The 19,846-nt window shown below is 31.9% G+C and overlaps 1 long non-coding RNA gene across 1 annotated transcript; it reads right to left on the reverse strand.

Annotated features, from left to right (window-relative positions):
* Positions 1-7,205: 7,205 nt before the first annotated feature.
* On the reverse strand, positions 7,206-18,779 carry LOC139528910 (uncharacterized). Its single transcript, XR_011665722.1, has 2 exons — positions 18,270-18,779; positions 7,206-7,563 (listed from the first exon to the last, which is right to left on the reverse strand). It is a non-coding gene; the product is annotated as an uncharacterized lncRNA (long non-coding RNA).
* Positions 18,780-19,846: the final 1,067 nt, after the last annotated feature.

Below are 19,846 nucleotides of genomic sequence, written 5' to 3' on the forward strand. Positions count from 1 at the left end.
ATAAAAGACTTTCCGTTATGATTTATTTTTTTAGTTAGATGTTTTGTTACTTCCCTCCTTTACAACACACACTGGATATTTATTAACAAATGAAAAATTTAACTACAGTGCAGAAAAGTAGATTTGCACTTTTTATAAATATAAGGAATTAAGTTATCTTTTGGTCATTACGAGTCTGATTGATTCAATCTAAGTTTTTGTCTTAGACAGGAATACATTTTACACTTTACATTTTTTGGTGTATGTAAATGACTGTCTTAGGTAATATGTTGAAACTGTCAAATTTGGCTATTAGCATAGTGTATAATCTATTACTTGTTGTTTTTAGGAATATGTAGATCTGCTTGATTATTTATTGCACATGAAGTAGAACATACAAATGGGTTGTTTTTATAGTGGTTCTGTCATCATATATTTTGACTGATCATTCGTTTTATGTTTCTTTTTCTCAAAACGAAATTCCATGATTACTCAATTTTGGAGGCTTCGTAAATGTTTAATGCGTATGTGTGGTAGAATAAGCAATTCGGAAACTAAATTAAGACTTCATTCGACCAGCCTTTTTTCCTGGTGGAATAAATATATTCCGTGACCGATATCTAAAACCTATACATGGCTTGATAATGTTCATGTCGATTATTGACATTTGACATTCCCAATGATGTGGATGTATTTTTGTAAATTGACATTACAAAATAATTTAAAGGCCAAGTTTTCCAAAAGTCCAAAAGTCTTAAAAGACCCTTTTTTGTCTTAATTTGCACGAATAATTACTCGACAATTTCAGATGTATGACATGTGTCTTAATATTTGTTGACAATTTTCTGAAAAAAATCTAATTTTGTATGAAATTTACTCGAACTATACTCGACATTCTATATATGTTTCAAAATTTCTTGACAAATTCTAGACATTTGTATACTGTCTTGAAATTTCTATGATGTAACTTTTTCTTTATTGCTCTTTATATAGTATACTGTTGTTATCTTAAAAAGAAATACAGATAACGTTACATCATGCATATTGGTCGTGATTTCAAATTCACTTATTACGACAAAAACCAAAATTTGGGCATGTAAATATTTTTTTTATAAATACAAATATGGGTATGAAATTTAAAATATTAATAAATACAATTGCGTGTATGTTGATATATACCAGTTGAAATGTGGGTTTGTAAATAATTACAAATGTAGATTCAGGAATCTTATAAATAATTGTTAAATGATAAAAACCAATCATAGTTTAGACATATTTCATTCTTCACGTATAACATTCAATGTTATTATGGTAAATAAACAATCATTGTATTAAAATGTCGCCTTTTATAATAAGCAAATAATTATTGTTTCCCAATTCTTTATTTAGTTTAGCATTGATAACAAATAAGTACATAACAGCAAATGAAAGTGTTTAAACAGACTGTGCAAAATGTTTCTATACACAAATGCAGGCGAAATTTAGACTGTTGAGACAATGTCGATAAATCTTTAAGACCGTCAATTATGTGACTGTCAAGAATGTGTTAAGACATATTCAGATAGTAATAAGAATACCAAGAATATGTCAAGACAAATCCAGACATTATTAAGAATGTCAAGAATATGTCAAGACTGATCGAGACAAATTTAAGACAGTCAATACTTGATCGAGACTAATCGATACTCCTATCAGATGATACAAAAAGTGCCGAGAAGTGTTTGAACTATGTTAATACTGTCAAGACATTTGTCAAGAAAAATCGAGAACTGTATCAGACAAATTCATTGATAGGAATGCTTTAAAATAATTTAAACAAAGTTAGAATGTCAAGTGAAAATTCATGCAAATTCAAACAAAAATTGGTAATTTCACACTTTTGACTTATGTAGTGAAGAGAAGTGCAAAGATTAAGAGTAAAAATTATAGAAAAAATGAGAAAGGTTTTGCCAAATACAGCTGAGTAATCTATTAATAGAGTAGGACGATTTCACGAGTTTTTCGAGGTTCTTTTAGATTTTGAAAGCCAATTTAGAAATATGATTCTATTCAAAAGTCATATTAGTGCAAGATTAAGCTAGCCATCAGGTTTGGTTTCATACTATTTTTTTCTACAATAAAGGAATATCATGGCAGTTGTTACCATTTTTTTCAGGTATTGTCTAGGAGCTAGGTATTTTTGTAATTTTACTTTTTCTCAAACATGATAGATTAAACGAAACTATCTTTTGTATGGTTTAATGCTGCAACTGTATAATTGTTTTTTTTTACAAAAGAGAAATCGACAATTAAAATGATGTCGTTAAAAATGCATGTTAATGATTACAAAGAAAGACTTTCGTAATACACACTGAAAATTTCATCATTGCACAATTAAAGTGGTCATCAACATGTACACATGTCAGATTACCATCTTTTATAATCAAATTAACATTAAAACTTAATAGAATGTGTGTAGTGTTGAAAAGTCTGAAGTAATGGATTGTGTTGGATTTTGATTAAGTGGTAAAGGTATTTGATATCGGTCACACAAAATTTATTTGAAAAAGGAACATTCTGACATTTTAAAATGTATGTTTGCCTTCAAATTTTCTTTTGTTAATTTCATTATTCTAATGTTTGTAATCATCCTAATTGAATATATATACATAAAAGCATTACAAAAAAAAACTACCAACATTGTATATAACAATATATGTATATCAATGATATATCTCTTTGAAAAAACTTACATAACTGCATGTTTCATGTCAAATCATTTTTAAAACCGATAAGACTTTTCTTATTTCCATGAATTTTTATCTGAAATAAAGTTTAAACATACACAATCTAGCTTATGGACTCTTCTTATTTTCAAAGTCTTATTTTGACCCGGTCAAAAAATTAAGAATAAATTTCCTTCCAAGTGAGAGTAATTTATTTGCGAAGTTGATAAGGAAGCCTATTCCAGCGGCACATCTAAATATACCTTCATGCAGAAAGTGACACACCCCTCCCAGGTTTGGTGACCAGTACGGTAAACATACATAGTTTTTCGAGGTCAACTCTATATAAAACCGAGTCCATGGTATACATGCCATTTAAAACAAACAATGTCTCAATTTACTTGTTTTCTTTTAGACGCATTTGCTGTACATAATATAATTAAATTACTGGGTATACACTTCATATGAAGATGCACCTACTTCTAGGAGGCTTATACGCGGAAGATGAAATCGAGCGCAATCTGTCGTCATAATGATCGTTAGCATAATACACCGATGATATTTAACACATCGACATTTCACACATTGACATTTAACACATTGAAATTTCAGACATTCACATTTCACGAATTGAAATGTTACAAGTTACAAAAGATCAATATACAAATCGATAACTTATCAATAAAGAATTTTGAAATTACTAAGATGTAAAAAGTTACAAATTGACAGTTTAAAAATTAAGAATTTTGATATGACAAGGGTTCAAGTTACAAACTGACAATTCATGAATTAAGAATGTTGACACCGTTGGCTTTCAATTGGATTACAACTCAGACATCAGAAATCCGCAGAGGACAAATTTAAGAATGATTGTTGTCTTTTAGGGCAGATTATGCCTGATTATTAGACGGACAATATTTTTTTAAAACAGCAGTTAAATCGAGCAATAATTATCTCTTTAATTATCTCTTGTCGGGACCCATATTGACAAAAGTCACATGAAATCTCAAATTAACAAAAAATGATGCATATATTTTTTATAACTAAATGGATAGTTTTCATTATAAAATTATGTTCATATACTGTTTTCTGAAGAAAATTTTATAATTTGTCCACGAAGTTTACTTTTCTTAATTGCTTGTTTTCAGGAAGCAATTCGCCGCTATATTTTCCGTATGCAAGTGACCTTAGCGTGACCCTTATCGTAAAAATCCGATGATCGCACAACGCATGGATCTTTCATTAAGAAAACCTATTATCTGATTGTTCATGTTATACACGTGCTCAATAGCCATGTTTATTTATTGATTGTTCACAATTGTGACAATCGGTAAACTACGGCTTCAAAACACGACAATAAGGTAGCTGCCATATTTTCACATCATAACAGACAAAAAGACAAGAAAAACTTAACAATTATACGATATGTTTGCGTAAAAAACTATAAAGACTAAGTTTATGATATATACATACATTGGTTCAAGAATTGGATAAACATTTTTTTTTCACCCGTCACTCGTTTCATTTGACTTTATGCATGGGATTAAGTAAAACCAATCTTCCATAATACACATAAAAATCGATTACAAAGTTATTGCATGGAATTCTGAAACAGTTAATAGAGCATAAAATCGTTGGGAGTTTCAGGAAATATCGTATAAAGAGTCAGACGGGAATTGTTAGTTGAATAAAGAGAAAAGTTTACAACACTCGAAAATTGAAACCAAGAAAAACAGATTTTCGTCCTATTTCACAAAACATTGAATAAAACGGCTTTGCTTCACTTTTTAACACATATGATTTATAAATTCGCTTGTGCATTTAAAGTTCGTAGTTGCTCGTTAATTTAAGATTGCATCTTTCATTGGTAAAAGTGTAAAATCTGGTTTACAAACTAAACTGAGGGATCCATACAAACTATAAGAAGAAAAGTAAAACCGCTATTCCTAAATAACAAAACAACAGACACGCTGACTTGTAACAAAACTAAATGACAACTTAAGGGAAACTCAATGTTAGTATTACACAGCTTAAGATACATGATATAGACCACGATAGTGTTTATGCTCTAAAAATTGATATATACCTTTCAAACCTTTTTCTCAACATACTTGTTAGTTTTGTTTATGACATATTTTGTTTGATCGAACATCATATCATTATGTGTTTAGGCTTTAGGCTAAGAATAGGTCAGAATATCAGTTTACGATCAAGCAAGAATATTTTAAAGATGTGACACAACATCTTATAGAATTTCATGCGCATCCTGTTTTGTGTCTTGTCTATCGCAATTGAAATCGCTATATGATATATTTTAAAGAATTTTCAGTTCCATAGAAATCCATTTAGTAAACATTATTTGTTTAGAATCAAACTAAACACTATGCATGCTACGAGGATCATAATGGGAAGACTGATGTATAGAATTTGAAATGAAATGAATGATGAACATTTGAATTGAAATATGAAAACAACCAATCCAATGATCTAGTAAGGAGAACACATCGAAACAACATGAATGGATATCTGTTACAAAAACATATAACTTTATAAACCGTTTAGCAAACAAGCCCAATTTATCAAAACATATGGAGATATTATCATCGAGCAGGAGAGGAGACGCTTTATTGAAGAGGTTGAGTAAACAAAGCTTCCAACCGATGGAACCGTACATTATTTTATAAGTTACGCAGGTACGCATTGTTTTTGATTGTAGCTGTCGAAATGGAAGATGTAATTCAAGTCTTAATTAATGCTGCAAGTCGAACCAGCCTGTTGTGAATAGCATAACCAGCATTCTTATAAAATGTCGTGCTACAGAACATGCAAGGACTGTGGCTTTTTGAAAGTAAGAACATTATACAAATACAGCTCGATTGGAAAGATATAGATGCAACGAGGTTCCTGTTGCTTAACAACCCTGACAATACATAAGGTGTGCTCAAAACATATATCTTTAAGTATGTTATCCTCCCTAATACATGTTTTCGCCTCATTTTGAGCATCCTACACTACCAATAATTTACCCATACTTTTTTGGTACATTTCTACCCTCGTGCATATCAGTACTGTTAGGAAAGACTGAAAACTTATAATGTTATACTTTCAATGAAATCAGTACTGATTTTGTCAGTACTGTTTCAGTACTGATTTTGACAGTACTGTTTTAGTACTGATTTTGACAGTACTGTTTCAGTACTGATTTTGACAGTACTGTTTTAGTACTGATTTTGACAGTACTGTTTCAGTACTGATTTTGTCAGTACTGTTTTAGTACTGATTTTGACAGTACTGTTTCAGTACTGATTTTGTCAGTACTGTTTCAGTACTGATGTTGACAGTACTATTTCGGTATTGTTATTTTCAGTACTGTTTCAGTAGATTTGGTGTTGTTAATCTTTTTAACTTGAATGTGTATTGTTTCAAAAAATATTTGGAACTGAAAACTTTTAAACTCGGTAAGTATAGTATGCTATATAATAATTTGTGGCATATTTTGTATCTTTTGTAGATATCTCTGATTAAGTGTTAATCATCAGAGAAGTTTTTACAATGTGCATCTCAGTACAATTGGTATCCAAATATAGGTTTGATAATTCTGTAACAATATTATTATTATCCTTTTTTAGCTGGTTACGTTTTTCTCTTTGACTATATCACCTTGCTGCGCAGATTTTTTTTAGCGACGTGAACATGACCAAGGAAAATTATCAAGCTTACTCTCGTCTATCGAAAAACTATTGAAGCGAAGGAGAAAACAACAGAAATGAAGCAAGATAAGCAGTTTATCGGATTTTACCCATTAGGAGCACCTGAATTCACTACCAGTTTTTAATGGAGTTCGTGTTGTCTTTTATGTATTTTTCAAAGTGTTGTTGTAAATGCCCTTTTGTTTTGTGATTCTTTGCTTACTTCTTGATTTTGGTTGTGACTGTCTTTCAGTGTTTATAAAAATAATACGCATTAGGAGCACCTGAATTCACTCCCGGTTTTAATGGAGTTCGTGTTGTTTTTATATATGTATTTTTCAATGTGTTGTTGTAAATGCCCTTTCGTTTTGTAATTCTTTGCTTACTTCTTGATTTTGATTGTGACTGTCTTTCAGTGTTTATAAAAATAATACGCACTCGACATCAGGAAGATTCACACTGTGGTTCGAGGCTGATATTTTACAGTATCAATTGTATAATAGCGCATAATTTATATATATATCAAACAAGATTAGAATCTTCAATACTGTTCATTTTTTGGTATTTTGCTATTGCTTAAAATATGTTGCAATTAATGCAGTCATATGTTACTATGTTAGGCAATGCATTATAATCAACACAAAACAATGTCTCGATTACCTTATTTTTAATCATAACTGGAATTTCTTTTCATAACCATTTTTTAATATATAATAAAACATTCAATGTCATACCAACATGTGAAGTTTGTGGCAAAAATCTCTGTCATTTTCATGCCCCTTGGTTATTTTATTACCCTTTAAAGCTCATAAATAAAACAACCAAGAAACAATTAATTTTGCATGTATCATGTTTCATTGCTCTCCCCCTATGCCATCTTTTCTTTGGAATGCTTTGTTGAATGTCAGTTTCCTGGCTCTTTTCCTCAATTCAGTCCCGGATATGATGTGTCTTTTTACATGTACAGTGGTAATTCAAGAGGACACTTTAGTTCTAATATGAGCTCATTATAAGCATCCACCTTTAATGTTTTGGTAATTGTACGAAACTCAGGATTCAATGGTTCATGATTAAATGTTGGTTTTTTTTTCTGATGAGTGCCATATTGATACATCATTTTGTTTATAGGTCTTCAATTTTCACATCGAACATTCCCATGTTTGCTCCTGTCTCCATTGCTGTTAATCATTCTGAGGAAAGAAAATGTAATGAATTTATAAATAATAAAATTGAGAATGGATATGGGGAATGTGTCAAAGAGACAACAACCCGACCAAATAAAAAACAACAGCAGAAGGTCACCAACAGGTCTAGGCTACAATAAATTTTCTTATGTTAAAACTTTCCTCATTTCTGTGTTATGTAAAAATAAAAAGAATGCACAATTATGGAAGGGAATGGTATGACATCAAAATTTACTTATTACACTATATACTACCATAAGTCCAGTAATCACTAATGGACTGGACTTCTGATACTACATGTATATATTATAATCAATCAAAGTTGAAATTTGTTTCTAAATTAAAAAAAAGAGGAAAATATGATAATTTAATTCATCATCATCAAAGTATTGGTGTTTGCCAGTGGCAAGTATTTCATACACGTGTAGCTTTAACCATCGGTCTATTTATGTGCTCTTTATAATAAGATCCGTGAAACAACGACGAAAGACATTTATATATACTAACTACTTTATACAAAAGTACATTAATGTTTAATAGATTGAAGTGGAAATTTAATTTAATTGAAAATTTATCGTACATAGTCATATATGTAGCACCTAGCCAGAGATGTTATACATCTATCCATGGTAGCACACAGAAACGTGTCCGATTCCTCCAAAACGCGTCAATGATTTGATAAACATGTCAAATTGCACTGGCGAAACCACTTCTGCGGGACGCCGGTCGAGCAGTACCCTCATATACATACATTTTGTAAAAAGACATTTATAGGCATCACCGTATAATATAAAACAATAGAATTTACTTTCTATTTATAAACGATGATTTAAACTTTACAAAACTTATTAAATGCAATGTTAATGGTTTTTTTTTCTAAATACGCATGACATATTTGCCACTGGACATTAAGTAATCAAAAGTAAATTATGTGTTGTAAACTTAGCCTGCAGTTGTGCTTGTTATGAATTACCTATGCTGAACAAACTAATGTTTATCAATGACATACAGTAAACGTGGTCAAGCACCGGGAAGATAATACAATATAAAATATACATGATGTATTAGTTTTCTAAATTGTGAAGTACCTCTGTCTGAACTTTATAATGATAATAATCATATTGATAAAGAAAATCATAAATTAAAGCGCTTCAAATAAAAATAACTTTTTATTGTGCAATTTTTTTTTTTAAACCAGACCTGTAGTCTGTGTCTGCAAGCAGAAGAAAGCGTGCACAGTGTAGCATGCCTTGGACATTTGTCTGTACGGATTACTAAACCTTTCCTCCAGATTTTTTTTTTGGCACCTGCTTCGACTTTTTTTTCTAATCATTTACAATACGGGTTCTATCGTATCCCACACCATTAATATTGAATTGCGTTTTTACTTTAGACGTCGCGTACGGTGTTGGTGATAATACGGGTTTTGCTTTCCAGTTCGCCTTTATTGCATTTGTTAGAAGTTCGGGAATTGATAACTATATAAATGTATATATCAAAATGTGCGTAATTAAAAGTAGAAATGGAATATGCCTTAAAATCAATACTTTTCTTCATTTTGTTACTCGAATGATCCCTAATAACACTGATTTTCAGCGTGTAGACAAGTAACACCGCGACATATGATCAGCGTTGCTTTGAAGTTATTCTTGTCATTTTTTAAACTTATTAAAAAAAAGTTGTACTCCTAGCAAGAGTAGTCTTTGGTGTTAATGGTGTATGTTTTATTTATGACGTCATCGTTAACTGGACGCGTCTGACTAGGACGAAAAGTTCACTTTGTTTTGTGGTCAAGCCGAAAATAGAAAAAAAATATGGATAGAGGTGAAGTTAGGAGTGATTTTAAAAGGTAATTCAAATAGATTATTCCAAAAATGATATATCGTTTTACTCCGTATATATTAAGGAAAAAAAATAAAAAGTTTTGTTACAACATTTCAAAAGATCGTGGCAGAATTAATGATTTTTTGAAATTTGTGTTTCTGTCACAAAACCCAAATCTCGCATTTGTCTTGGAGCTCTTTAAAATTCGAACGAATGCTGCAGATTCAAACCAGAATTTACATATCAACCCTTCCTGTGTAAATATTATACAATAAATATACAACTTTATATGTCTTCAATTAGTAAGTATTGTTTAAATTATGTCCTAAATTGTTCATTTTATTAAATCCGTTGAAATGTCACACTCGCCGTTTTCTGACGTTTTGGCGTATTTGTTAAGTGTCTTATAAAAAGTAATAGACAGTTGCAGTCTTTTCTACGATATGAAATTTTATTCAAACGTGAAAACATTTTTATTAAGTGTATGAACAAAAATTGTGTCGAAGTTTTAAGAGAAAATATTGAGAAAAAAATAAACGCGATCTCTTTGTTTTTGTCTAGTCAAAATGTCACAAAACGCCGTTTTTTACATTTTTGTTATAAGTTTGATAAGTCATATTATACAGTTTTGGAGGGAGGGAGATTTGAAATTATAATAGCACAAAAAATACTATATAACATTAAAATCTACTGTTCAGGGATTTTTTTGAACCCATTTTCGATCACATGTCGGAAGTATTAACGACACAGTCAGCGACGACTTATGTCTAGTCATAATGTCACACCATGCTTTTTTACTTGTTCTGACGTTACGTTCTGTAAAACTTGACATGTAGTGCCTAACGTCGCAAATCATACGGAAGCCTTTACGTGCCATGCTAATTAACTTTTTCCAATTTGATATAAAAGATTATGAATTTGATATAACAAATTATGAATTTGATATAACAAATTATCAATTTGATATAACAAATTATCAATTAGAAATAACAAATTGTCAATTTGATATAACAAATTGTGAATTTCTTAACCAATAGTATGATTTAATTATAATAATGAGATTCATTGAAACATTGCGTAACCCAAATTGGCGCATTTATTTGTGTATTGATTCATTGTTTATCTGACGTCCAGCGACAAATATGTCAATGAATGCTTATTCAAAACTTTCGAAACCGGTTTAATGTTTCTGAAACTCTCTCCCTCCCCTTTTATTTATTATTTGAGGCAGTTTGGGGGACTACTTCGAACGTTCTCTATTCAGTACATGGGACCTGGTGTCTTAGAACGAACGATTATAATAGGAAAAGGACAAATTAGTATTGCACATTTTCAAATCAGAAAGAATGGATAGTTTTATTAAAATATATTTGTGTTTCTAGGGACATAGGAACATGCAAGGATAAAAAATGCTTCCCCTTCCTCAAAATCCTGGCATGCTTCTTTATCAATTTCGATGGGCACATACAAGGATTTATGAAACGTTCATCCTTGCATTTTTTTTGATATATTTGTTTCAACATTTATTTTTTTGGCACACTTTTTATTAAAAACAAAGATCCATGCGCGAAATCTAGAAGAGAAAACCCATGCACAATCAGTGCAAAAGGGATCTGATATATCAAATTTATAAATTTTTATTTCAAATTATCATAATTTGTTATATCAAATTGATAATCTGTCATATTACAATTTATTTGTTATATTAAATTGAAAAAAGTAAATTTGCATGGCCCTCAACTGAGACTTCTGTTCATTGTAGCAAATATCTTATCATGCAAAACCATAACTTTTTTATAATTTTTTGTTGATACAATATCTTAACAGATTCTTATCGAATCTAATTAAAATTAATAACTATATCGGTTTTGGCGGAGGACATTTTAGCGCGTTGGTAGGACATTTTAGAGAAAAAGATCTAACGTTTTAGCGCCAAAGTAAAGCCCATTTTAGCCCAAGATCTTTAACCCATTAGAGCAGACAGCACAACTAAAAAAATATCATGTCCATTAAAATATAACACTAAAATTTTAAAAGTTCGTTCTAGCCTGAAACCCCCTGTACAATACTGTTTATAAAGTTGCAGTAGGAACTGATTTTTCTGTTTACCATGTCTAGATTGTGGTGCACATTCGTCTATACATTGTATTTTTATATACGTTGTTGTTTGCAATTTGATGATAGTATCAAGACAAACGTAAATAGCTGAGTGACAACTATCGAACTATTTTATTTCCATGATGAACCAAAGTGAACATATATATATATACATACAACTTTAATAATATGAAGCCAGCATAAATTAATGCTCATGGTTTTAGTATTATTCAACTAGGAAAGTTTTCGCTAAAATGGGCTATCGAAAATACAGCTGAACGGATAAATCCTGCGCTAAAATGGGCTATCGAAAATACAGCTGAACAGATTAATCCTGCGCTAAAATGATCTATCGATAATACAACTGAACGCACTAATCTTGCGCTAAAATGGGCTATCGAAAATACAGCTGAACGGATTAATCCTGCGCTAAAATGGGCTCTAATGTCTGCTCTAAAATGTCCCCTAGTACATGTAGTAGTTTTGTTGATGAAATTGACAAATTGATTTGATTAAATTAATTTCATTGTGGTTAATTTTGCATTTGCTTTCAACTATTGATTCTTTTAACATTTAATACATCACTGGGGTAAAGCTGATGACCGTAACTGCATTCACGGTCATCCCAAGATGTCGGATGAAAAATTAGGTCAGTTTCTGTATTGTCTGTTAAAGTGTTTCTATATCATTTTCTTGACAAATCATACATTGAAACGATGTAAATTTATAAAAGAATCACTCGGAAATCACTAATTACTTCTGAGAAATGTGCATGAAACGGGAAATTCGATTTGAAAAAATCGCCAAGATGACCGTAAATCACAATCGAGATGACCGTAACAGAATCAGCGATTCATAACAAGGCTGACCGTAACTGCTTTTAAGATGACCGTAATTTGTAAATGATGACCGTAACTTTTAAAGGATGACCCTCAATTCTAAGAAATATCCGTATTTATATAACTATCTTTTTGTATCAAATGATTAATCGTGTTGGTATACACATATTAATATGAAAGTTTTATCCTATAGGTAGAAGAAAATAAGACGTGCTTCAAATGCAAAGATTACCATATGTATCTTTTTTACAGTAGAGGGTTCAATTTTTAAAATGAATTTGCCAAAAGACATGCGGTGCACAGCCTTCAACTGCTCGACAAAAGATTTTTTTTTGTTTCTGGGATTCCTTTTAATGACATATAATAAATACACATTTTTAAAAATGCCAAAAAATTGCATGTACACCCATTGATATTATATCGTCTTTCATTTTGTCGTGCAAATAAAATAACAGAAATATTTTGAAAATATCATTCGAATAAACTAGTGAAGGTGAGCTCCAGCAAAGTAGATCCTTAAAATAGTATTGTACGAAAAGCATATCACAAGGCGGAACGTTGTCAATTTGTATATATACAGAAATGTTATTCATACAGTCAGGATTCTACTTCTTCAAAATTATCTCCCCATTACGCCAGTTCATGCTCACAGTCGTAGAAATGGAAGCCATTGTAGGGATGACGCTCTGCCAATTTTGCTCTTGAAAAATGATAAATTTATCCACATAGCACCATTACGATCGATCGTTATATGTCAGTTATATTTTAAAATACAAATGTATGTACTAGCTAATGAGCATTAGTTAATGATCTTGTCTGCATTGATTCAACTTAAAAATATTGTCTGTTTGGATGTCAGATGGAATTTTTGAAAATTCTTAAGCATTTAAAAAAATTCTAATTAAATATTTCGTGGAAGGGCAGACTAAACATTTTCAGTGGTTGAAGATTATAAACCCTAGTTATCACACACACATTTTCATCATCCAAATTAAAAGACTGTCGTCAAGTACTTTTAGAAAAAATAGCTATTCGAACACACCTACTCTGTTTTTGTGATTCATTAGATAGGTATCTCAATTGACCCATATATTTCATCTTTTCGTACTGTCATTTTTTTACGTTATAAAGTCAACCTGTAGCTTTGATATATAATAATGATAGAATCTGAAGCGAGATGCTATATAAAATACTCTTGCTTTGTACGTTTTAAAGACATTTTAAAGACAAAATATACACACCAAACATGCCCTAACATAAAAAGGTGCACTCGATTTTTCTCTTTTCGATACAATCGTTACCTGTTTTGGGGAATTTTTTCTTGATTCACATAATGGAAGGGCAGACACGAAAATTTCTGAACTAAAAGATTGATATGTTCTCCATCCGTGATAAAAAAAAATCGGAGGTTATGCATTTTCTACATCCAACTTATAGATACTATATATAAAAGAGAAGATGTGGTATTATTGCCAATGAGACAGCTATCCAGAAAAAACCAAAATGACACAAACATTAACAACTATAGGTAACCATAAGGCCTTCAACAATGAGCAAAGCCCATACCGCATAGTCAGCTATAAAAGGCCCCGATAAGAACCATGTCGTCGACTTGATATCTTATTGTTTTGCATTACTATGTAATAGATACATTGAAAACTTATGCAAATGGTGTTTTTAAAATAAGAAAATTGTCGTTTTATTTGTTTCTATTAACTTTTTAAAATTTTTTTACTATATCAAACTTTACAGTTAACTTTTATCGCTTTCTCGATAAACACAGACCTTCGATTCTTTTGTTCTATTTCAAAAGTGTTTCCGCCTGCATATATCAAGACAAATTAAGATTTTAATCTGCTTCCTCTGGACCCATACACATGGGCTCGATTACCAAATATTCGTATGTATTATTAATGTTTTTAATGCTCCATTTATTGGCATTATGTTTTTCTGGTCTGTGCGTACGTTCGTCCATTCGTCTGTTTGTTTGTCCGTTTGTCCAGCTTCAAGTTAAATAAAATTGAAACTTAGTACACATTTTCCCTATGGAATGATCTTTTTAATTCTAATGCCAAATTACAGTTTTATCCCATTTTCATAGTCCACTAAACATAGAAAATGATAGTGTAGATGAGGCATCCGTGTACTAGGGACACATTCATGTTTCTTCAAATTTTCGTCGTATCGCTGTAAATTTGTGTTAAAATGTTAACGTCGATATCAATAAATATTTCATTGTTTACGAGAAATATGCAATTTACTATCATTGTTATAAATCCTAAATATGGCCAATTATATTATAGTTTAAAAAAAGAAATTTATGAAACATATTTATATCCGCTAACCGAGCCCCTATTGAGATCGACAAACTCAACAAAAAAGCTTTGAATACAATACGGATATTTCTTAGAATTGATGGTCATCCTATAAAAGTTACGGTCGTCCTATATAAATTACAGTCAGTCTTTACAAATTACGGTCATCCTTTACAAGTTACGGTCATCTTTTTACCAATCACGGTCATCCTTGTTTTATGTTACGGTCATCTTGAAAATATTTTGATTATGATTTACGGTCATCTTCACGATTTTTTCAAATCGAATTTCCCGTTTCATGCACATTTCTCGGAAGTAATTAGTGATTTTTGAGTGATTCTTTTATAAATTTACATCGTTTCAATGTATGATTTGTAAAGAAAATGATATAGAAACACTTTAACAGACAATACAGAAACTGACCTAATTTTTCATCCGACATCTTGGGATGACCGTGAATGCAGTTACGGTCATCAGCTTTACCCCAGTGATACATGCGATGAAACAAATGATTCAACTAATAAATTTTTATTCGGAAATTATCAAAAGCGGATAAAAGAATAAGCCCTTGACACAATTTGCGAGTATGATGGTCTTGTAAAACAATGATAGTCTGTCGGAAGGTGGCGAAAAATGACTGACCCGTGTTAAGAGAAAGCAACATCTCTTGCACGTAAAAGTCGCCCTTTTAGATTTCGAAAAGAGCACAGGCTATGGCTACAAGGACGCACTCGCACCCTCAAAGTGGAAACGGATTAATATAGTTTAAAGTTGTAATAACTTGTTTCCCAATCCACTATAAATAAATATGTTTAAACTAAAAGAAAAAGTAACAGAAAAGACAGGGGTTTAAACTTTTTTTTTTAAATATCCTGTTTCAATCAAAAGACTGAGAAAATATCTTTGCTCCAAGGGGATACTTATTAAAATGAATATTATTTTTCTGTTTTAATTTAACTGTACTAGTACTTAAAAACATGTGCCGCTTTTGCATTTCGGTTCTATACGTAGCAAGTCAAGCAAACCGCTCATATAAATTATTCTGTATGATTGAGCTGCACAAAAGGAAAAAAAGTACGACGTTATTTATACAATGCATGAAAAATAACGTCAAACTAACGTTACCAAAACTAACACCAACACCGTACGCGACGTCTTACAGAGTATCATTGGGGGTATATGAGTTTTGAAATATTCTGGTTTTTTTAACCGGACACATTCTTAAATTATCGGACACGTTTTTTGAGATTGTAACAATACAAAAAGGTTATTGTCTTACGTCAGGAGTTTGGTATTCAGTAGTTGGTTTTCAAGTTTGAATGGTTTTAAACTAGTCACTTTTGGGGCCCTTTACACCTTGCTGTTCGGTGAGAGCCCATGCAGGCACGGTATTGAAGACCGTACTTTGACCTATAATGGTTTACTTCTACAAATTACGACTTATATGAACAGGAGACTTTTCTCATTGGCAGTTATACCACATCTTCTTATATATTTATACAACACTGAGCCACCCAACCCATCGACCCCAATTACTCGTTTGTGAGGGCTGCCTAGAGTCAGAGGTGGATTTAGGGGGGGCAAAATTTGGTTGCTTATATAGGGGAATTATTGAAGCGTGACTGGAGCCGGTCCCCTCTTAAGTCAGTCAGTGGGCCCCCACTCATGTAAATTTATGGATCCGCCACTGAGAGTGGTTACACCGGGCCAAAAATGCATCGGACTGAAACAACATACTGGTTGTGTGTACACTGACAATCAAATTAGAATTAAAAAAATGTATAAAATATTGTAAAAAATAATTTTTCATTTGAGTGCATTTACGTAACAATAACACAATGTAACCGTAGACATAAATATCATTGTTACACTCGTAAGTATTCTATGTAGTTCCTTAGTCAACCCTAGGTCTGCATTCCGGCGATATAGCTTAAACTTCATTGTAACAATCGCTTTTTTACGACTTTTACATTTCAATGTAACCATAGCCAGTACCAAAATAAAATAGAAATTTAAATATTTCACAGACATCTTTATTTACAATATAAAAAAAGGAAGACTGTTGAATGATGTTCAGTGGCGGATTCAGAGGGGGGCGTAGAGGGCGTACGCCCCCCCCCCCCCTTTTGCTCGGACTTTTTTTTTTTTTTTTTTTTTTTTTGTAAAATGATTAATCAGACTAAACTTCGTGAACTTTGCCATTTCCCGAGTATTTAATTTTTATACGACAATTCTCTACTTATAAAGACATTTTTCGCTGGCCGGTATTTACTGATTGTCAAAGTCATGTGATTTGCTATATATATGGTGGAGTTGACCAGTGCGTTGAAAAAACGGCACTCGGTCATTTTGAAATTCAAATTACAGTTATACACATTGCTTAGGCTGAGGTTGTCATGACAATCAGGAAACCTTCAAAGCGACACAGGATTGAGCAAGAACGTATATTGACTTCTATTTCACTATTCCACTAAACAGAAAGTAATGGTAAATACTCTATAGACTTTAACACTCTCATGAAAAAAAAGTTCCACAATATTATTTACCTACGAAAACATGTTTAACATATTGAATAATGATCCCCAGTCAGTATAAGCTCTAGAAAAATTTCAAGTCTCAGGTACGAACCATTTGATTTGAGGAGGCAGTCTGAGATATTTGAGAGAAAAAAAAATGACTCTGATTCTTGCCTTAAACAAAAATTTTGGCCGTATCTGGATTGAAAACAATAGTCTTGTCCACTTTTTTGCTATTAAAAACTAAAATTTCCAACAAAAATATTTAGCATGAAATGAACATGATGAATAAAAACGGGCGTATATTTTTGTGGCCGGGGTTTGCATGTCTGACTGGAATGTCTGTTTTGCCGGACTTATATGTGGCGAGATGAAATAATTTTGTAGGCACCTAGGACTTATATATTAAAATGTTTCCCAAACTAAATGAAGCATTGTGCCCTATAAAAAAAATCCTGTCAAAATAGGAAACACATTTTTAAAAGGGGGTTCCAAATCTGGAGATAGGGTTTCCAAATAGATTTCCCTTTTCAAATTTATGATGCATTTATCGTTAAAAAGGGGTCAAACCTTCGGACCCCTCCCCCTTCTTACGCCGAGGGGTGTACCGCACCTCCCTTTATCCAATCATATGTTTAGAAAGTCAGGCTGATCATTTCACAAATATCAATTTGACAAATATTAGTACTATAATCTATTTAATAAGGTTTGGCGAAGAAGTAATAATATGTATATATCCAAAACAACCCGCGATTTTATACCTATTTTGACATTTACAGAAAGTTCTGTAACCAGAGGCGGATCCACCCATTGTTTTAAAAGAGTGCCTGTGGTTCCAAACACTCGGGATAAAAGGAAGAAGGGGGGTTCCAACTCAGTCGCCTAAAGATTTCATAATTATAGCGAAAAAATGGGGGAAATAAAATATTTTAAGTAGTATTATATAGAATAATGCATTGAACGTCCAAAATAATTTGGTGTTCCCACCCCCGGAACCCCAGGGGTCCGCCACTGTGTAACGCGCATTCTGCTTTTGTAACTAACGTAATATGTTTTGAATTAGCTATGCTACACTTTTCTCAGTTTTAAAATATTCAATGTACTACTATAGATCACTATACCTTGATCTACCTTCAATCCCATTGTGGTATTCAATCCAGAAGAAGTTTGAACTGTTGAACTGTTGAAATGTCAGTGCGAGTGCAAAAATAACGTTTGTAAACAATGAATGACGTCATGTGTAAATCCAATCACATAAACGTTTTACAATAGGCAATTGTATGTTCCATATTGACGCGCTTTTGTGATTACGATAATAACATCAACGGCAAAATTTGAGACAACAGCAGATCAGCCGGGAAGGATAGGATACAGAAATACAGTAGAGAAAATATCGGTTTACCAGCCACTTGCAGAAAGTCTTAAAGTTACAGAAAGAGACGATTGTAACGACAAGTCAGAGATGGCGGATCCTTTTCGAATCATCTATCGGATTGCTATTGTTCATGTATGTTTTACAAATGTATGTGTTCTTCCATCACAAGTTTTATTCCGTGAGCATCCTGTCAGATCATATATTTTGCCGGAATCAACATACTGTATACTGTGTCAACAGAATACAGAATGTTGATTTTGTATTCTGTTGACACAAAATTCTATATTCTGTTGACATTTATACAAAACAATGTCTTTCCCTTCAGGAATTTAGTTAAAATTGATGTGGTTCATAAGGGAACAGAACATTCGATTTTCATATATATATATATATATATATTTGTTTATAAAAAAAGATACCGTATTATTGCCAACGACACAACAACAACAGCAACAACATACATTTTATTTGCCAATCATGGCACCCAAAATGAGCGGAATAATCACAACTCTCCACAACAGATCAGATGACCAGAAATTAACAAATATACGTCACCATACGGCCATCAATAATGAGCAAAGCCATATCGCATAGTCAGCTAAAAATGGCACCAAAATGACAAATGTCAACGAATTCAAACAAGAAAACTAACGTTCTTATTCATGTACAAAAATGAAAGAACAATGAATGAATATGTAACACACCAACAAACAACAACCACTGAATTACAGGCTCCTGACTTCAGACAGGAACATATATACAGAATGTGGTGAGGTTAAACATGCTAGGGTCTTCCCCCTAAACCTGGAACAGAGTTGTAATAGTACTACATAACAACAAACTATAAAATGCAGTTGAAAAAGGCTTATTTAACTTTAAATAACAGATGAATGCAAATAGAAATGCATCTCAGTAACAAAAACATAATGGACGTTACCGTTACTCAACAAAAAAGTCACTAAATACAGATCTGAGAGTACTTGTAGTTACTGACAGCTAGTTCAAAGCCACTAACAACTAATAACAAAAATCATGCATCTAACTTCAAAGACTTAGTTCATAGTTTTTTATACTTCTGTTGATTATATTTAATCTTAGTTTTTTCCTTCTGTTAAAAAGAGATTAAATAACAGACGCAATGTTCAGCAAATTTGTTTTAAGATGGCAAATTTGTGTTACATTCGTTTAATTTATTATAATGCACACAAACTAAAGAGACAGAAAGACAAAGTTTGCCTCCAACGACAAGCAAGAATAAACCAAGAAACAGAAAACAGACAATTTTTCAATGTCCTATTTGGCTGGCTTTCATATATTATTCCC

Source organism: Mytilus edulis, chromosome 1, assembly GCF_963676685.1.
Source record: "Mytilus edulis chromosome 1, xbMytEdul2.2, whole genome shotgun sequence".
In the NCBI taxonomy this organism is placed as follows: Eukaryota; Metazoa; Mollusca; class Bivalvia; order Mytilida; family Mytilidae; genus Mytilus; species Mytilus edulis.